We start from the raw sequence: 18,805 nt of genomic DNA on the forward strand, positions 1-18,805 counted from the left end.
TTTGCAAACATGCTTCATGCTATTTGTGCCAAATGGTTTAAAGAAAAAAATGTAATCTTCTTCATTTTCTTCTTTGGCTATTTTGCCCCAACTAGAAGTTTACGCTTGCTCTCAAATGAGGGGATTAGAGGCAACGGGGTGCAAGTGATTTTGATTTATTCTCTTCATCGACTTCGTCTTTCGTTAATAATTCAGTGGCAAACATATTACTTGATGCGGTTGCTATTCTCCATAAGCTCCTTTATCAAACCATAAGTAAAAAGGTTCTAATATAGTATTCTTTCAGAAAATGTATGGAGAAAACAAGAATTTTGAATGGTAATGGTTTTTAACAACCCATTATTTGTAAGGTTCACTTCCAAAAAACCATAATACATAAGGTTAAAACTTTATCACACAAACGTTCATGTAAAGTTCCATAACCATTTCAGTTAAAGTTTAGCAGGGATTCCCTAATAAAATTGTTATGGTTATTTTGCTTAACGACGTGTTCTGGGTATCTTCCAAACCATTAGTGGAAAAGTTCAATTATTTGGGTTATCGTTCGTTTATGGTTATTTTTTATAAGGGGTTATAAACAATTTGTAACCATTTTCGGTAAGGTCAAGGTATGGTTCGCGTTTATGCGGGTTAGGTGCAATAAGACCACTGAAGAAGCTTATGAGCGATGTTAATTTTCTAGGAGGAGGTGGTAGAATATTTTTATTTTTAGCGTTATGTTATAAATGGACGCCGCCTTATAAAGTTGAGGATGAGATAAACTTTTAATGATTATTGTTTAATATCAAGTTGTTTCCGATAGTGCGTGCAATTTCTTTTGATTAATCCGTGGTATTTTCACTTTATATTATTTTCACTTACCCATGTGATTTCATCGATGCATTGACAAAATCAACGTCGGCGAAATGATCCGAGCAGACAAACAAATTCAATTCGCTGATTTCTGCTCTGATAATAATTTTCAGCTATTTTTCACGATTTTCAATGTTGCTAGAAAACAGTTAAGCAATATGAATATGTTGCCTGCGCAAACGGATTACCGGATTGCTTACCGTTTTGCGACAGAATAAAAAGAAATATAATTCTGAGCTGCGGAATTATAACAGCGGGGAATGGCGCAAATTTTTCGTCCCATTTTGTAAAAAAATAACTGATGCAAATACAAAAATACCCGCTAGCGCAGCAGGAACAGCAGCTGTCAAACCAGTTTTACATTGGAAACAATTTAAAATTTAAAAGTCAAACCAGTTCTACACTGAAAGCAATTTCAAATTGATTCGAATACAAAGAATGCTTTTCCATCAAAACGACGAAACCGCTTTTTTAAACTAAAACTCAAACAAAAATTCGGTGAAACGCTCACCACTTCCTTCCACGCAAACCAACACCACCATCAGAGAAGTGGTGTTAGTTTACGTGGGGGTACTGAGAGTTTCGTCGAAGCGACGTTTGATATTTTTTAATATACATATAAGCACATTCATCGCTGTGAAAAATCACCCTTCAGTTAATGTTGTAGACTAGGTTGTAGAGCATTTTATAAGACGTTTGCTAACTTTTCAATCTATTATTATTAATTTTAGAGATGAACTAGCCTAAGGCTAAAATCTCTTAAATAAAGAATTGAAAAAAAAATATTATTAATTAGAAATATCTTCTTACTACCACCACTCAAACTAAGAATTATGTTGCATCTTGTTTTTGTTATTTACAAGAGAAAATAATAAACTTTTAGAACCGAGACTAGAAATAGGATCGTTTTCTTTGTGTAGTTAGACTTTTGTTTTCATAGTGCTTTCTTTTCGTCGATGGACTGTCAACTGCAGGGTCAGGATCCAAAACAATATGCTCAGTTATTTGTGTTCTCGCAGCAAACCAGATTAATCCAGAGTAACTATGAGAAATCTGAATACAACCCTAATAAAATTGTTATGGTTATTTTGCTTAACGACGTGTTCTGGGCGAGGGGCAATTCACTGCTCTCGAAAATGAATCGAAAATACGTTAATGAAAAAAATACACAAAAATTCATCATTACTCGTCATTATTCAAAAAAATGCAAAAAAATACAAAATTCGGAAAAAAGAAATACAAAATTATTCGACGAATAATAAAAATACAAGATAATTCGTCATTTGCACGAAAAAATCGAAAATATGTACAATCAAAATGCTGAATTCGAACAAAATGCGTAAATTTATTATTTTGTGTTTTAATCCGAGCTTGAATCACAAAACAATGCATTAATGAGTACAATTTCGCCCATTTTTAAGAAAAGTGCCTTAAATCATTTATTAAATAAAAAAAAAACATTTTGAGTAGTTGTGAGCCACAAATAAGTAACGATAATTCATTAATGCGTAATGTAACAGATGTAGCGTAATGTAACGGATGCATATTAATGCGTAATGAGCGAGGTAAGGGGCTGTTCATAATCTACGTAGACAATTAAGGGGGATGGCAATTATTCGCGGCCCATACAAATTTTAAAAATTTTGTCTGGACATTTGTCTACGCAGGTTTATAAGGGGGGGCGAGGAAACCCAAAAAAACTGTCTACGTACCCTAATAAAAATAACCATAAAAGAGAGCTTAACGACGTGTTCGGGGTATCATCCATACCATTTGTGGGATAGTTTACCCATCCAGGATACAGTTCGTTTATGGTATTTGTTTATTAGGGTAGTTAATGAGTTAAGCCTCTTTTCTTTAAAAAGGGTGAAATTCTACTCATCAGTGGGTATTTTAAAGTTCACGTGTGTTGTGCATTTGTCAAACAAAAAGTCAACATTGTGAGTTTGATCCGTTTGATCCTCGGTTCGAGTGGTAAACATAAACACTGAAATGACAGAATACACTTATATCTGATTTTCAATACATTAATGCATAAAAATACACTTTTATTTTTCGAATACACAAAAAAAATACATATATTCAAAAAATGCAAAAAAATACATTATTACACAAAATACACGTTTATTCGATAAAAAAATACTTCAATACGTTCATCAATACGTTGGCCTGAATCGAAAATACACAAGTGAATCGCCCCTCGGTTCTGGGTATCTTCCAAACCATTAGTGGAAAAGTTCAATTATTTGGGTTATCGTTCGTTTATGGTTATTTTTATTAGGGAAGAGGTACTCTAAGGAAAGCTGACTTCCCCTCGGTAAGATCCATTAAAAATTTCACACGGAAGTGGGAAGTTGTCAAGCCAGAAATTTTTTTATGGATCGTCAAACTTGGTATGAGCAGAAGCGAGAGAAGATCCCAATTCTACATTAATGGCGGCAAACTCCAACTCGTATTATCTTTTAATACCGGCCCTGTTAGGAAAATCGGCTAAATGTTTGCTTATGATTGTATTGATTTACACCAATGTCGATACCAAATCAAACTGACGTTGACCACTTGAAAGCTGGTAAATCCGAAAGGCGATTCACTTGTGTATTTTGGATTAATTTTGTGTAATAATGTATTATATTGTATTTTAATAGGAAAAGTTATTTTGTCTACATTAAAAAAACAAAAGTGTATTTTTCTTGAATGAATGTATTGAAATCAGTTATGGCGGTAAGCTCCAACCGGTACTATCCTCGGATTAAATCCCGATCCAGAGTGTAAGGTTGATTTGGTGTTGACGTCGGTGTTGATCAGTTCTATCTTAAACCAAAATTTGACAGATCTTCCAAACAGGGACGATATTAAAAGTTAATCCGAAACATATACTGGAACCGAGGACAACAACTCAAATATGTTGTTGTTTTGATATTATTTGACGTTTTTTCTCGCGTTCTGTTTGACAAATGCATTAATCACACGCTAACTATAAAATACTCAGTGATGAGTAAAATTACATGCAGTTTGATAAATTCTTGTATCACACATATTCCATTAATAAGCTCGTGAACGAGCTCATGAATTAGTATGTGTTATGCACTCGGTTATCCATCGATGACCAATTTTTTTTCATTTGTGGATTACAGTTACTGATTAATAGGCAATTTATTAATCATTTATGGTGGTGAGCTCCAACCGTTATTATCCTCGGATTAAATCCCGATCAAGAATGTCTGGCTGCTTTGATGTTGACATCAGAGTTGATCAACACGACTCTTAGAAGAAAAAAAATTGCAAATCATCCAAACAGGGACGGTATTAAAAGTTAATCCGAGTTGGAGCTTACCGTCATAATTGTGTTTTTCACAAAATGGGAGAAATCCTACACATGAATGGGTACTATAAAGTTACCAGGCAGTGAAAGAACGTCAATAATATATTTTAATGCATTTTTTTTTTGTGATTTGAGCTCGCATTTGTCTGTGTTTGGCAGTTTTATCGCATTTTTAGTATTTTTCTGTCAGTAGCGAATATTTGTGTATTTATTTTATTCGTCAAATATTTATGTATTTTTTTTCGAATATTACATTTTTATTGTTTTTTTATTTATTTTGTAATAAGTAATGATGAATTTTTGTGTTTTTTTTTCACTTTCGTATTTTCGATTCAATAATCAGGAGCAGGGAATAGCCCTTCGGGAAAATCAGACTTGTGAAAATCGATTTGTTTTTTTCTTGTTTGTAATCACCCAATGATGCGTTTAACGTATAAAACAAAAGAAATAATTTTTTTTTCGCGAGTCTTATCTTACAGCTTTCAAGTGGAATGACAATACTCGTTGAGGGTTACCGCCATAAGCATATTTCAATTCGACAGATTGTACAAATACAACGTTGTGCGAATACAGCGCATTTTGTCCGACGTTATGTTTTACATACAAATCGACTATTTTTTTTATGAAACACACAAATTTCGGCTACTTTTCTCGTTATTCTAGAAGAAATTTTTTTTTTATTCTTCTATTACGAAGTTCAAGTGGTAGTAAACGTCATTTTAACTGCTCGAATGAAGTGGTTAATTGGCCCGTGTTGGAATTTTCGGTTTTCTACTTTGCCGTATACGTTACTATACGAATGAATTGTATTGGTAGAAAAATATTTCGTTTGTCATAAAACCGCTTTAAAGCAGTCAAGCTGTACTTATACCTGTCATTAAAACTGGTATAATGCTAACTATATTTTCCGTGTAAAAAGCGTACTTTCCACCGCTAGGTGGCTTTCTAAAGTACATTGATTTTTTTTCACTTTTCGAAGCAGAGATGAGCTTCCTTTCTTTGATGCAGGTGAAGGTGTGACGGGGCCCCCAACGATAAATGCAACGAAGAAGAGGAGAGGAGATTAATGTATGTATGTTAGGCGTAGTAGAGGTAGGATGAGCATTAGACTATTGAGCCACAAATACAGTAGAAGCTCCTTATAACGACCCTCTGTATAGCGACAAATCTCTCTATAAAGACATCTCCACAGGTCCCTTCAAATTCTCATAGGAATCCTTTTCTGTATTGCGACATTTCACTATAACGACCTTTCTCCATAACGACACACCATCGTTGCTTTTTACCCATACTTGTCATTCTCTATTGCGACATTTTTCAGTATCACGAAGGTACTATTTGCATCTCACAGTGGTTTTATAGCCGTAGACAATATTAAATTTGAAGGTTTAGTAAAGGATGTTTTTTTGGTCGTAGTTCTTTGACATGAATTTTGACCACCTGAACGAGATTTTCGCGTAGTGGTTAACTTACGTGTTTTTTTTTAAATAGATGCATTAAAGTTCGTGTCAAGTAAAAGTGCATTGCTTTCGCTTACAGTTCACGGTCGAAAATAGCGTTAGCGTTGTTATGATTTACTTCGTAGATTGGATACTAGCGACACTAACGTCTCTTCTGAAATTCTCAGTTAGTTACTATCAGGAATAATGCTGGGGAGTAAGCATTGGTTCCAATCTAAATAAGAGTAACAGAAGCATGACTGTCGCTATTCCCGGCCACGCCCATCTTTACCATAAATAGGGATAGGGAAGGAAATGTTGATGTAGTACTTACTTAACAAGAGGCCACCGACTTAGCGACACCCTCATAAGTGCTACGGAGTTGGAGGGTTGGGTAGGGTATTCGGTTAGGATTCACCTCAAGTTGGCGATGCAACCAAAAGTATGTTTTGTTTAATTGTAGTTTATTTAATCTCTCGATAGCCGGCTATTGAAAGAAAATATGTAATTTGTTTAGTGATCATGAATTTTAAGAGTCATGACGGAGAGCTTGGGATTAAACCCAGGGTCATCGAACATCTCAGAACCATAACGCTTCGTGGCAATACAGGACTACGTTTTTGCTTGATATGCAAATAGTTTCCGAGGTTAATGTTCAATATTAAATATATAAATGATGGTGGCGATTTATTGTGCTGTGGAAGAGCTTGGGGTTAAATCCATGATTTTCTGCTCAGTAAGCAAAATCGATCCCTCCAGGGTCATCGAGCATCTCATAATCCACAGCGCTTCGCGTCAAAGTACGAATGATGAAATATCTTTAATTGAATAACTATTATTTACGATAGTTATATGAAAGAAATAAAATATAAACTACAAACAAAACGAGACTACTAAAATCTCAAAAAGATATTCTCACAAATATATTTCACGCAACCAGGAATCTCAAAACCAATCTGCACATTTTAGACACATGAAGAGGCCAAAAAGCAAGCGGATCAGAAAAGTTGGAACTTCTGATCATTGGTAAAAGTGCTAAACCTAGATGCTGTAAACATATCAAGAGCCTGCTAGTCATCTATAGAAGCAATAAAAAAGCATGGATGGTAAGCTTCATGTTTGAAGAATGGGTGCTTGATGAAAGAATGATGATTGAAGGAAGGCGAATAATTTTGTTTATCGATAACTGTCCCAGCCATCCAAACATTCAGCAAAAGTTGAGCAACATCAAACTGGCATATTTTCTTCCAAATATGAACTCTGTGCTCCAACCCCTTGATCTTGGCATAGTTAAGTCTTTGAAAGTGCACTACCGCAACAAGCTATTGAAATATCAACTGAATTCTATTGAAAATGGTGAATCACTGAAAATTGATTTACTACAGTGCATTAACATGATAGCTGATGCATGGCATAACAACGTTAGACAATCCACAATAGTTAATTGCTTCGTTAAAGCTGGTTTTGTCACACCAATTTAATATGTATTAATGAGAGTAGCATTGAAACTGATATTACTGAAGAAAGTTTATTTCAATTTGAAATGCTCACTGAGCAAGGTTTTGATTCATTTGGAGGTATAAACATATATGTAATGGTTCAATAATATTATCTATGAAATTTGTGTATTCCAGACTACGTGAATTTTTACGACGGCTTTTGAGAAGGAGAACTTTTGACTGATGATGACATAGTCCGAATTGTTCATGATCAGTCATCTAGCAGCAGTATCGATGATCAAAACCACTCATTGACTGATGAAACTGTTGGCAATGAATTAACCAGTGCGCCTTCTAAGAATAAACTTTCAAAGATGCTTTCCAAACAATATAAGCTGGTTTATTAACTACGGAAGATCTGCCAAAGGACAGTTTCAGCAAATTTTTTGAATAAAAAAAAAACAGGTTCTAGGGGAAGAATGAATTGACATTTGATTTGGTATAATCTTAAACTATATGTATTGTATTGTTAAAAATCGATTGGAATCATCTAAAAATATACTTTGATTGCTTAGCATGGAGTAACGTTTCTCTCTCTATAACGACATTGAAATTCTATATAACGACTATCTTTTATAACGACAGTTCTCTATAACGACAGTCCCCTGCGATGTCGCTATAAAGAGCTTTGACTGTACCACGTTACATTACCGTGCCATAATTGGATCTTTTCTTAATGAAATTGAATTCACTTTGCATTTAGTCCATCGGTTGCTGGTGCACCTTTCAATTTGTGAGTGGCTAGCCGGCCTGAGTAAAAATTTGAGCGAGAGCAGTGTGGTACTACACTTTGAACCACTATTCTCTTCCGCAATATCGTTGCCTATAATTAGCACGGTAAATTGACTATGTTTGCCGATATCTTAAAGACATTAGATCAAGATCCGACAATTCTCCAGTCTTAATCGGAAATTGTCACAAGCTTTCGCGTCGATGGTTGTAATCGCTAAGAAGAAATACCCTTCTCGGTTCGATATTGGACGGCCTTGCCGTTGTATACCAAAAGTATCATAAAGAAGCACCTGAGTATCGGGCCAATTCCACAAAGCCACCACCAAGCGCCACCATTTCGCTACAACAAACGCTTGACCAGAAAGTCATACAGCCATCGGTACAGATCAACCAATCAAGTCAACATGTTGCCACCAGGATCGACGCAGCACCGTACGCCAGCGCCGGAAAATGATTCAGAAGCTCGTCGCATCCGCTCTCCAGAGTGCATCGTTTAAATTTGGTAAATACAAGCAAGGACCATAACTTTCAAAAGACGGTATCAAAATCCAACTTAGCAGAAAAGGAAACCCAAATTTCTAATAAATACTTTTCGAATTACAAACCCGGTTCAACCTTCACGTATGGATTCAGCAAGGTCCATTCAATAGAATACTAGCTTATTTTTCAAAGATATTTGCATTTCGGTAATTTGGCAGAACCGAAAAATTAAATTTCTATGAAAATACGTATGAATTCAGCAATTCTATAAAATCCACGACTATTTTCAAAGGAAAGCGCCGAAATTTAACTTGGATGAACGAGCTGCAATTCAACTTGGCAGAACATTAACTCAAAGTTTTTATGAAAATACGTACTTTTGTGAATTTAAAGTTATATGTTATAAAATACAAGCCTCTTTTTCAAAGATAGGACCCAAAATTAAGTTCGACAAAACAAAAAAATCAAATTTCTATGAAAATACCTACTTTTGTGAATATTACCCAGGTTCGTCCTTCACGTACGGATTCAACAAGTTCTATTCTATAAAATCAAAGCACAAATTTCAAACGATAGAACCGAAATCCAACCTGGATTCATAAAAATCTACCATCACGTATGAACTTACAAAGGTCTATTCTATAAAATCCAAGCCTGTTTTTCAAAGGACGGAGCCAACATCCAACTTGGCTGATCAAGAAACCCAAATTTCTATAAAAATACGTACTTTTGAGGATGTTTTCTCAACAATTGTGCTTGCTTACCAAAAATCTACCATCAGGTATGAACACACAAAGGTCCATTCTTTAAAATCTCAGCCTAATTTTCACAAAAGCGAGAAAAGGGTTTAGGGGAGCGGAATCCATGTTAACATTAAATATAATTCAATCACTCAACAGAAAAGTTTGTACTCCCTAAGGAAGGTATTAAACAACTTCGGAAAAAGTTGGACTCCGTTTGGAAAATTTAAGCTCAAAAATGTGTCGGATCAGTTTGGAAAAATTTCCACACTTTTAGGAAACCTAGATGATCTAAACAAGATTGTGTCCTTGCCAAATGCTAAAGCAGATACAAAAATCTGGGGCTCACTTAGGAAAATGTCAAACCCGTTCTTACAAGTTTGGATTCAGTTCGGAAAAAGTTGAATCACTGCAGGAAACCTAGGAAAGATATTAAATCAGCTCCAAAAAATGCGAAACCAATTCTTCAAAGCATAGGTTCGGGAAATTTTTTAGCCCTTCAGGAAAGCTTTGATAACTTTAAAAAGGATTGAATCACATAACAGAAAGGTTTAGAATCTACTTGAAAAGTGTTGATGAATTATGCGACTCAGTTTTGAATCTGCTTTGATAAATGTCACCTCAATTAGGAATTTCCTGAATCGTTTTTGATTTGGCCTCACTTCTAAAAATTTAAACCAATTTTGAAAAGATTGGATTCAGCTCAGAAATTGTTGAATCACTGTAGAAAATAATTGAATCATTAAGTAGCATTGCAGCACGTTTGTAAGTTAAATTTGTTTAGATCGAATGCAAAAATCTAGCGGCTACGGTGGGTTGGGCACATCGTATCAATGCCGGATTACGACCCAATGAAAATGGCTCTTGGCGACCCAACTGGAACAAGACGAAGATTTGCGCAGCGCCCCTTATTCGCTCATCATCGATCAGATTTAAGGCGGCTGAGTTGCCAAACATCCATGCCATCTTCAGAACTTTGTTTCTAATCCATTGAAGTGCTGTTTTCCTGGTAGTGCAAGATCTAGACCATATTGGCACAGCATAAAGCAGGGTCGGTCTAAAAGCTTATTTAAATATTAGAAGTTCATTCTTCAAGTAAAATTTGCATTTTCTGTTTATAAGAGGATACAAACAATTTATATATATAATACATTTGGCTTGAATGCCCTCAATGTAATCTTTTAACACTACAATTTCCAATAGGATTACAATCTAAATCTGTGGACCTCATATCGGCTCTTCATCATGCGAGCAGTATAATACAGGTTTATAAGGAGAGACGAGCTGAAGATGAAGTAATTTTGCTGAAATTTTCAATGCAGTCTCAAAGCTGCATATGTCTGTATTCGATAGCGCAATTACGACTCCAAGTGCATCCAAGCTAACAATACGTGCAAGCCAACCAGCAGAAACGCCAGAGGAATACTATTGAAGACCAGTTTTCATTCCATGTCTGGATTGATCCAAAACATGATGGAACGTTTCACACAAAATGGTGACATCCTTCGTGTGTTCCAATTATTGTTACCTGATTTTACAGATATTGGAGAGTCATCCCAACTCGACAAACTTAACTGTTATTTCGGTAATTTCACCAGCGTGGTTTTTTTTTTTTTTCCTTTGGTTTGTTTTTTCCGTTGATCTTGTTTTCCGTGCTGAGCACCAATGCTACCGACGTGCCAGGAAAGCAGCTCCCACACCTGGACCCTACCTATCGACCCATCAACTCATGAACCGGGGACCAACGGCTTTACTTCCCATCCGAAGGAAGGCGTGATCAGAGATGTTATGCCTCAGAACATTCCGGCGGCGCCCACTGGAATTGAACCCAGGCCTGCTGGAGTGAGAGGTAATCACGCTTACCACTACACCACTGGCGCCGTTAAACCACCAGCGTGGTTGAAGTAAAGGCGGAATACGAACTCTGGTGCCGGACATCCATAAATATTAACAAGAATTTTGAAGTACTTGGAGTGCTTGATAAAAGTGTCCTGCGCTTTGGTATAGGGCGTCGTTGTGCCAATTCGGTCGTGGCACATTTCGAGTATGAGAGAGTGATAGCAGTTAGATCAAAAGTGCTTGAGAAAAATGCAAGCACTTTCGCGGATTACCCGTAGTTGCGATAGTGAAGGTATGGTCACAGACAAGCAGACATAACTTGCTTAAGATGTTCATCGAAATTGCTTTTAACGGTCAATTTAAATGTTTCTTAGTTGGTACTACCGCTACTTGTGGCGTGCATAATCAATTCCCTTGCGTTTTACGATTACACGCTACAATCATCTATTGAAAAGCGGCGCCGGTGGTGTAGTGGTAAGCGTGATTAATTCTCACCCCAGCAGGCCTGGGTTTAATTCCAGTCGGCGCCGCCGGAATGTTCTGAGGCATAACATCTCTGATCACGCCTTCCTTCGGAAGGGAAGTAAAGCCGTTGGTCCCCGGTTCATGAGTTGATGGGTCGATAAGTAGGGTCCAGGTGTGGGAGCTGTCTCCCTGGTGTCGGTAGCATTGGTGCTCAGCACGGAAAACAAGATCGACGGAAAACAAATCAAGGAAAAAATCATCTATTGAGTGTACACAACAGATGGCGGTAGTGTTTACAATGATACATGTTCAATGTGTTGTGTCTGTTTGTCTGTGATATAACATTGAGGTAACGTAAGGATAAAATCAAAACATTGTGAAATATAACGCATCACTTTCAGGAATGCACCACTTCACAACCGTGAGCTTATGTTAAGTCGCAGGTCTATGCCAATAAGCCTCAAACCACCGATGCCGTCAAAGCCAACATTACTAAAGCCATCAACGAGATTCAGCCCGATTTGTGCGCCAGAGTCGTGGAAAATTGGACCTCACGAATGCACGCCACCAAGCGAAGCCGAGGCGGCCATTTGAACAAAGTCATATTCCATACATAATGGTAATGATAGCCTTTCAATAAAAAAAATAATCTCGTTAATATCTCACACACAGTTGTTTTTTATGGAAAACCCTTTATATGTTAATGTTCACATGAATTTTGGGCTAGACTCGAACTTTAGCTACACTATCGGTGGATCAGTCTTCCAATTGATTTATTTTCCATAGGTTTCGAATACCTCAACAAGAAATTTTGTCCCACCTTACTCTATGTAAAAGCACCTCGTTGCTACTTACAGCAGAACTGCAGTCTTGTAAATTTTCTGCTCCGAGCATGTTTTTTTTTGTCATGTCAGTTACCGCATTATACGATTTGATATTCTATTTCATTTATTCAGAATGCGGTTTGTTGTCCACGAAATCATCTCCATCCCTTCCACCACGAACTAGTGTTTATTTATCACTTTACCAATGTATTTCCCCCTTAAAATCACTCATATACATTCCTTTTCATCAAACATCATATCACTACACAATAATCTCCATTAGAATCACACCAAGCCACTCTGCCTGTTTACCGTCACACAGTACCATAGAACGTAAATTCCACTCAATTAATTTCCCCCGCCACTTTTTTTCATTTCCACCTGCATGATCTACATATCTACTTTGTTATCATCGCCATCAGCTCCACTCCTCACTTGGCATTCCTCGCCGCGTACCCACCCACCGTTCAGCATAAACGTTTTTCACACACTTCCGAAATATACGCATGTAACGCGTCGCGACGCCAATTTATAACCACGATTTTTCCTCCGACCGACCGGACTCGACGGCGATGAGATGTACACTCTAACGCGGATGATAATCAACTGAACAGTTGTGCTCCTGCCTGGTGCTGTCCACGCATCCATCTGATCCGGCGGAATTCAGATGCGAGAGGAAAAACAATCTTCCACAGCATCATCCAGCACTATGCAGCATGTGGCCGTCTAAGTGAAGGAATCTCCACACCGCATCGTTCGAAAGCATGCTGCTCGATGAGAAAGAGAGAGCGTTGTGCCTTGCATTGAGTTTGTTTACTACGAACCGGTGGAGTTGCTGAGAGACGCCCAATTTCATTCATCATTTTCAACATTGGGAGCTGCGTTTCGAGGTGGGACATCAAGAGAGAGGAGTTTTCTTTTGGCTGTTTGCTGTCTCCAGCTGACGATAAGAGCTGAGAAAAATGATTTGTTTACGTTTTGTTGCTGATCGGATTTATTTTTGGAGATATGAGTAAGAGCGGAGTTCACGGAATGAATTTTAACCATGTGGAGTGCATCCAATTTGTTTACGTTCATTCTGGTAATAGAAGCACGTGGTGTTGATGAGGAATAAAGATTAACCGATTTTACAATTAGTATGCATGAGGCACAGCAACTACCAAGATAGGGTCGGACACGGCTTCAGGACGCAGAACTTTGCACGTGAAAGCCTCATACTGCGCTTCGATGAGGTTCACTATTGCATGGGACTCCCTTGAGCCTCAAATAGTCTAGTCAGTTAAGATACAGTATTTACCAAGCCCGGAGGAGACGGGTTCGATTCCCAGTCAGCTCTTTACCATCTTTCGGGTTGGAAATGTTCTTCACCTTCCGTAGGCATAGAATATCATTGTGTTCGCCACACTTTTGTACGAAGTTTGAGCAAATTTAGTAAAAAATTTCTTGTTTCACTACCATTTTCAAATTGCTGTTTTTGAAGCACAAAAATTCAAATGGGCTGTAATTAATTTTCTTTTGTCTAGTCAAAACATTACCATTTCAATTGATTGAAAGTTTGCTAAAATCTATCCATAGTGAAAAAAGTTACTAATCCCATAACTCATTTAAAAAACTGCCAATATGTATAGTCCACGGATAACATCATTTAGATATTCAAAATAATTTTTGTTACTTCATACGTGATGTTTACAATTTTTAGAGTTGGGAGGAAACGCTATACCGTATGCGTGATAATGTTTGCACCATCGTACAAATAAGGTTCTCGTTTCACCTGTGCATACATACAATGCCTTGTTTTTCTTTGCATGCACGTAACCTATAGCTCATACCGTAGTAGGCTGCGTACAAAAGAAAATGATTTACTTAGTTTGACAGTTGCATCATCACGAAGTGGCAGCGTATTCGTGATTTGTCCCACGCGCAAATGTCGCAAAAAGACATTTCAATCGCCGTGGGAGTGTCCCGGTGGACTGTCAAAAGGGGCTTAGACCGAGAAAAGAAAGGACAACTATCCGCGAAGGTCACAGGTCGTCCGAGGTCAGCTCAGGTTCCGAGGGTTATCGCTGCTATCAAAAGGAAGATTCGGTTGAATCCAGTGCGTTCAATAAGGAAAATGGCAAAGGAACACGGGATCAGTGACTTTACGGGACGGAAGATCGTAAAGGAAGATTGCGGGGCGAAATTGAGGGCATGGAAAAAAAACTCACATGATTACCAACCGCATCCGGGAGCTACGAGTCGAACGATGCAAGAAAATCTTGAACTTCCTTAAACTAAAAAATCCTGTTCACCGACGAGAACATGTTTACCGTCGATCCCGTATCAAATTCCAGAACCGACCGGTATATTAGTTCTCTTCCGGTAAAAGACGTGGCCGACGAGCACAAGAACGTGTATCTGACCAAGCATCCTGCTAGCGTTATGGTGTTTGGATTGGTGGCTTCCGATAGCAAAAAAAAATGGACCCGGTGTTCATTCCAGATGGCGACAAGGTCAACACGGAGGTCTACATCGGGATTTTAAGTAAGTATGTTCTTCCGTGGATCAAAGAACAGTACGGTCCGAAGCCAAATGTTGTATTTCAACAAGATGGGGCTCCGTGCCACACCTCGAACCGCACTCAGAAGTGGTTGCAGGAACATCTTCCGTTCTAGGCGAAGGATATGTGGCCGCCATCCACTGGATCTTAATCCGCTGGATTACTCAATTACGCGTCATAAAGGCCATGGCCTGAATCTAAACGCCACCCGAGTACAGCAAGCCTCAGACAAACATTGACCCGTACCTGGAGAGAAATGGATCCAGACTAAATTATTAGAACCTGCTGTGCATTCCGGAAGCGTGTGAAGGCCGTAATTGCAGCAAGTAGAAACTCGATCGATGATTAACATAGTTTAAGGCTCTGCGAATAAATAAAAAAAAAATTGAAAACCAAATACTTGAGATTTTTTTTAATTTTGACATTGCTTAATGGTGCAAACATTATCACGCATATGGTACTAATATCAACATGAAGCTTTAGAGTGATAATTTATTATCTAGGGAAAGTTCTGAAGAGGTCGATAGTTCCGCTAGAATACGGCAGTGTGAAAATTGAATAGTTTCAAATGAGCGAAGGGCCATTAATGCGACAGTACCATAGAGGTAACTCTAAGACCAGAAGGTCCCGAAGAAACGAGCTCAACTTTTTGGCTCAGCTCTGGTACTATCTTCGGTCCCAAGCTAATCGATTCACCCCTCGAAACATAGGAAAATCCACTAACCCCTCATTTTATCTGTCAAACTTTCATAGCGAATCAAAACAAACATTGTGTAGTACTAGAATTTCGACTAGAATAGGGTACGTTAATCGTTTGCTTGGGCCCAATAGGCTAGTCAAGTAGTGAGCCAATTTAAAATCGTTAGTTTCGTATTGATTGTTGACAGTACTAAGTCAAACGCACACTTCTCTACCTAACTCATATATTAATGGATGCGGGGACTTGAAGGTTTTCTTCATATCCATCATCATAGATGCAAGATGAGGGCTTCCGGTTTTCAAGCACTATAATTTGATTATTTTTGTTACAGAGAAGAAATGCTGGCTGCGAAACAAAAAATTAAAGCGGCCCAATCAAAAACTTGCTCAATTGACAATAAAATCAAACTGATGTATCCTGATGAATGTGGGCGTCTTAGTGGAATAACTGTATGAAGATTGAGAGAGAGAGAGAAGGATTAGTAATTTCCATTTAATTCCACTACCTTATTTGCTTATCCTTGACAGATACGCGTATTTCGTCTACAATGTGCAGACTTCTTCAGTACAAGACACTGAAGAAGTCTGCACATTGTAGACGAAATACGCGTATCTGTCAAGGATAAGCAAATAAGGTAGTGGAATTAAATGGAAATTACTTATCCTTCTCTCTCTCTCTCTCTCTCTCTCTCTCTCTCTCTCTCTCTCTCTCTCTCTCTCTCTCTCTCTCTCTCTCTCTCTCTCTCTCTCTCTCTCTCTCTCTCTCTCTCTCTCTCTCTCTCTCTCTCTCTCTTCAAACTGATGTATTTTTTTTTCGTGATTTTAATAATTTTATTTTTTGTTTCTTCAAAATGTTCTCAACTTCTATTCGGTTTCATCAAATTCTTCAAAGTTCGATCATATTTGTTTCCAAGTTCTTTCAATTCAACCACCATCTCAGAACATCCATGACCTTCTCCAAACATCAGGAAAGACCTTGAACCTATTCTACGATTTTTTTTCCAAACATCTAGGTGTAACTAAGTTCCTAAAATTTCAAAATCAAACGTTGAAGTTCTAAAAAGTAAGCTGAAATTTGACAATACTCACTAAGGTTCTGCGAAATTTCCTGAACTTCTCTTAGACTTTCACTGAGCTTCTACAATTATGACTGAGTTCCCATGAAGTTCCTTGAACTTAACCAAAATCCCAGCATTTCTATGAAGTTTTATAAAGTTCATCGTATTGCTACGTCAATACCCCCCCCCCCCTCCCTACAAATATATTTGAAGCTCTCACAACTTTCCTGAATTCCCGTAATTTTCCTGTTTTTCGTGGGAATATTTTGAAATTCTCAGAATAGCCACTAAATTCACATAGCTTTCATGTTGAATTTCTGATAATTTTCTGCAATTTTCCTGAATTTAATGGAGTAGTTCTTGAAATGTTCGTGAAATTTATTGAAAAATTCCAGAGACCGTTGGAACCTAATATTAAGGATCTTAAAACTTTCCTGTAGTAAAAAAATGTTTCATAGAAAGAGAGAAAATGTATGTTTGCAAGGAATAAAACATCAAAACGATTTTTTTTTCTTTCGGGACGGTTAGCTGCCCCTTAATGAAGCTAACAAAGTTTTCAGAATTTTCCTGGAATTCTCGAAACTTCATTAAAGATCCCGTAGTTTTCCTAATATTCATGACACTTCCAAATTCTTTGCAGTTTTCTAGACATTGCTCTTTGAGCATCTGTAATGTCCCTGCATTTTTTGACGTAGGATTACGTCTTTCGGCAACATATTTAGGGTGCAATTTCAAAAAAACCAAATCTACCGCATGACGAAAATAGGTCAGGTTTTGAACACATATAACTCTGTCAATAGCAGCTGAATTTCAATTCTGAACAAGCCAAAGAATTGGGAATGTATCTACCAATCTGCTAAATTTAACACTTTATTAATTTTCAATAGGTCACTATTGAAAAATACACAAATGTCCAACTTTTGCAATGGTGATCAAAGTTATCACCGATTACCTACAAACAGCGCATTCCCTAACCCAGATTTAAAAATCGAATTCGATCCTGTCTCACTGACCGGTGCTCATTCAATCCCCGTGTGTGGTGTTGTCCGGTTGTCAACGTCAGCAGCAGCAGCAGCAGCAGCAGCAGTGCTTTCAGCGTGTGGTCATGACATTGTTCTCCAGTACACCACGAAAGGCAGCCTGCAAGCAGTGAGCTGCAGAGCCCACATGAGCGCCCATAGAAGGAGGAAGAAGCCGCTGGATCGAAATAATTTTCCTCGTGAGTAGCTGTGCAGGGTCATTTATGCCAAGTGTGTCAACCTTGCTCCAAACAATTAACAGCTCGCCAGCCTCATCCATGTTGAACACCCTAATAGCTCAGCATTACTCAACCATCACGACTAAACTGTCCTTTTCAGGACCACAAATTTGTTAAACAGTATGTTTTGGACATTTGTAAAGGTCATCAATCGGATGTCAGTTCCCGCAAGCAGCTAACTATCAAAGCTCAACCTGGTCTAAGGTGTCGAATTGTAGGCCTGAATGTATTGGTGCAATTCGTTTTTCACTCGGTTTTCATTTCGATTCGCACGATTTACTCAGTCACCCTTGTAGTGACGTCATAATGTTTGTTTCGATCGGCGCTTACATAGGAAATTTAATATGAATTATAAAATTTCTTGTATGTTACCGAAATTTATGAATGGTCTGCCAATAAATGTTGAGATAATTAATTGATTATTGAATTATCGCACAGTATACCATGAAAGCAGCCTGTTTGTGAGTTTTTGCCTGTTTTCTAGTAAGGAGTTATCATAAAAAATAAATCGCCAGCTGGTATTTCCCGGCGGCTTTACAAAATAATACAATCATACAAAATCATCATGCAGAACTAGCTAGGATTTGTTTTACTTCATATTTCACAAATTACTTTCGAGGGCTATAACATCGTCTCCCGCAAAGTTTACTTTTTTTCCCAACACATACGTCAGGGCTAGATAGATCTCCACAGGATCTATAGAATCCACGCATTTTCAAAAAACCAAAATCGACCGCATTTCGAAAATTGGTCAAGTTTCTACAGATGAATTTTAATTCTAAACAAACCAAACGATTGGAAATTTATCTACCAATTTGCTAAAATTGAACACTTAATTAATTTTCAATAGGTCACTATTGAAAAATACACAAATGTCCAACTGTTGCAATGGTGATCAAAATTATCACCGGTTGCCTGAAATTAGCGCATTCCCTAACACAGATTTAAAAATCGAATTCAATCCTGTCTCACTGAATAGTGCTCATTCAATCACCGTGTGTGGTGGTGTCCGGTCGACGGTGTCCGCAACAGCAGCATCAGTAGCAGCAGTAGTAGCAG

At 37.8% G+C, this 18,805-nt stretch overlaps 1 protein-coding gene across 4 annotated transcripts in view; it reads right to left on the reverse strand.

Moving 5' to 3' along the window:
- LOC135710455 (monocarboxylate transporter 2-like) overlaps nt 1-18,805 on the reverse strand; it is a 603,423-nt gene that overhangs the window by 380,104 nt on the left and 204,514 nt on the right. The window contains exon 1 of one of the 4 annotated variants that reach the window (XM_065233041.1): nt 12,657-12,857. The exons of 1 other annotated variant lie outside the window; for it this stretch is intronic. The gene's annotated coding sequence lies outside the window, so the exon portion shown is untranslated. Of the gene's footprint in view, nt 1-12,458; nt 12,568-12,656; nt 12,858-18,805 lie in introns of those variants that run through there. 2 more of the 4 variants (XM_065233040.1, XM_065233042.1) reach the window with 2 other exon arrangements.

This window comes from Ochlerotatus camptorhynchus, unplaced genomic scaffold (genome assembly GCF_037179485.1).
Source record: "Ochlerotatus camptorhynchus isolate MF236.1 unplaced genomic scaffold, CSIRO-AGI_Acam_v1.1 ptg000383l, whole genome shotgun sequence".
In the NCBI taxonomy this organism is placed as follows: Eukaryota; Metazoa; Arthropoda; class Insecta; order Diptera; family Culicidae; genus Ochlerotatus; species Ochlerotatus camptorhynchus.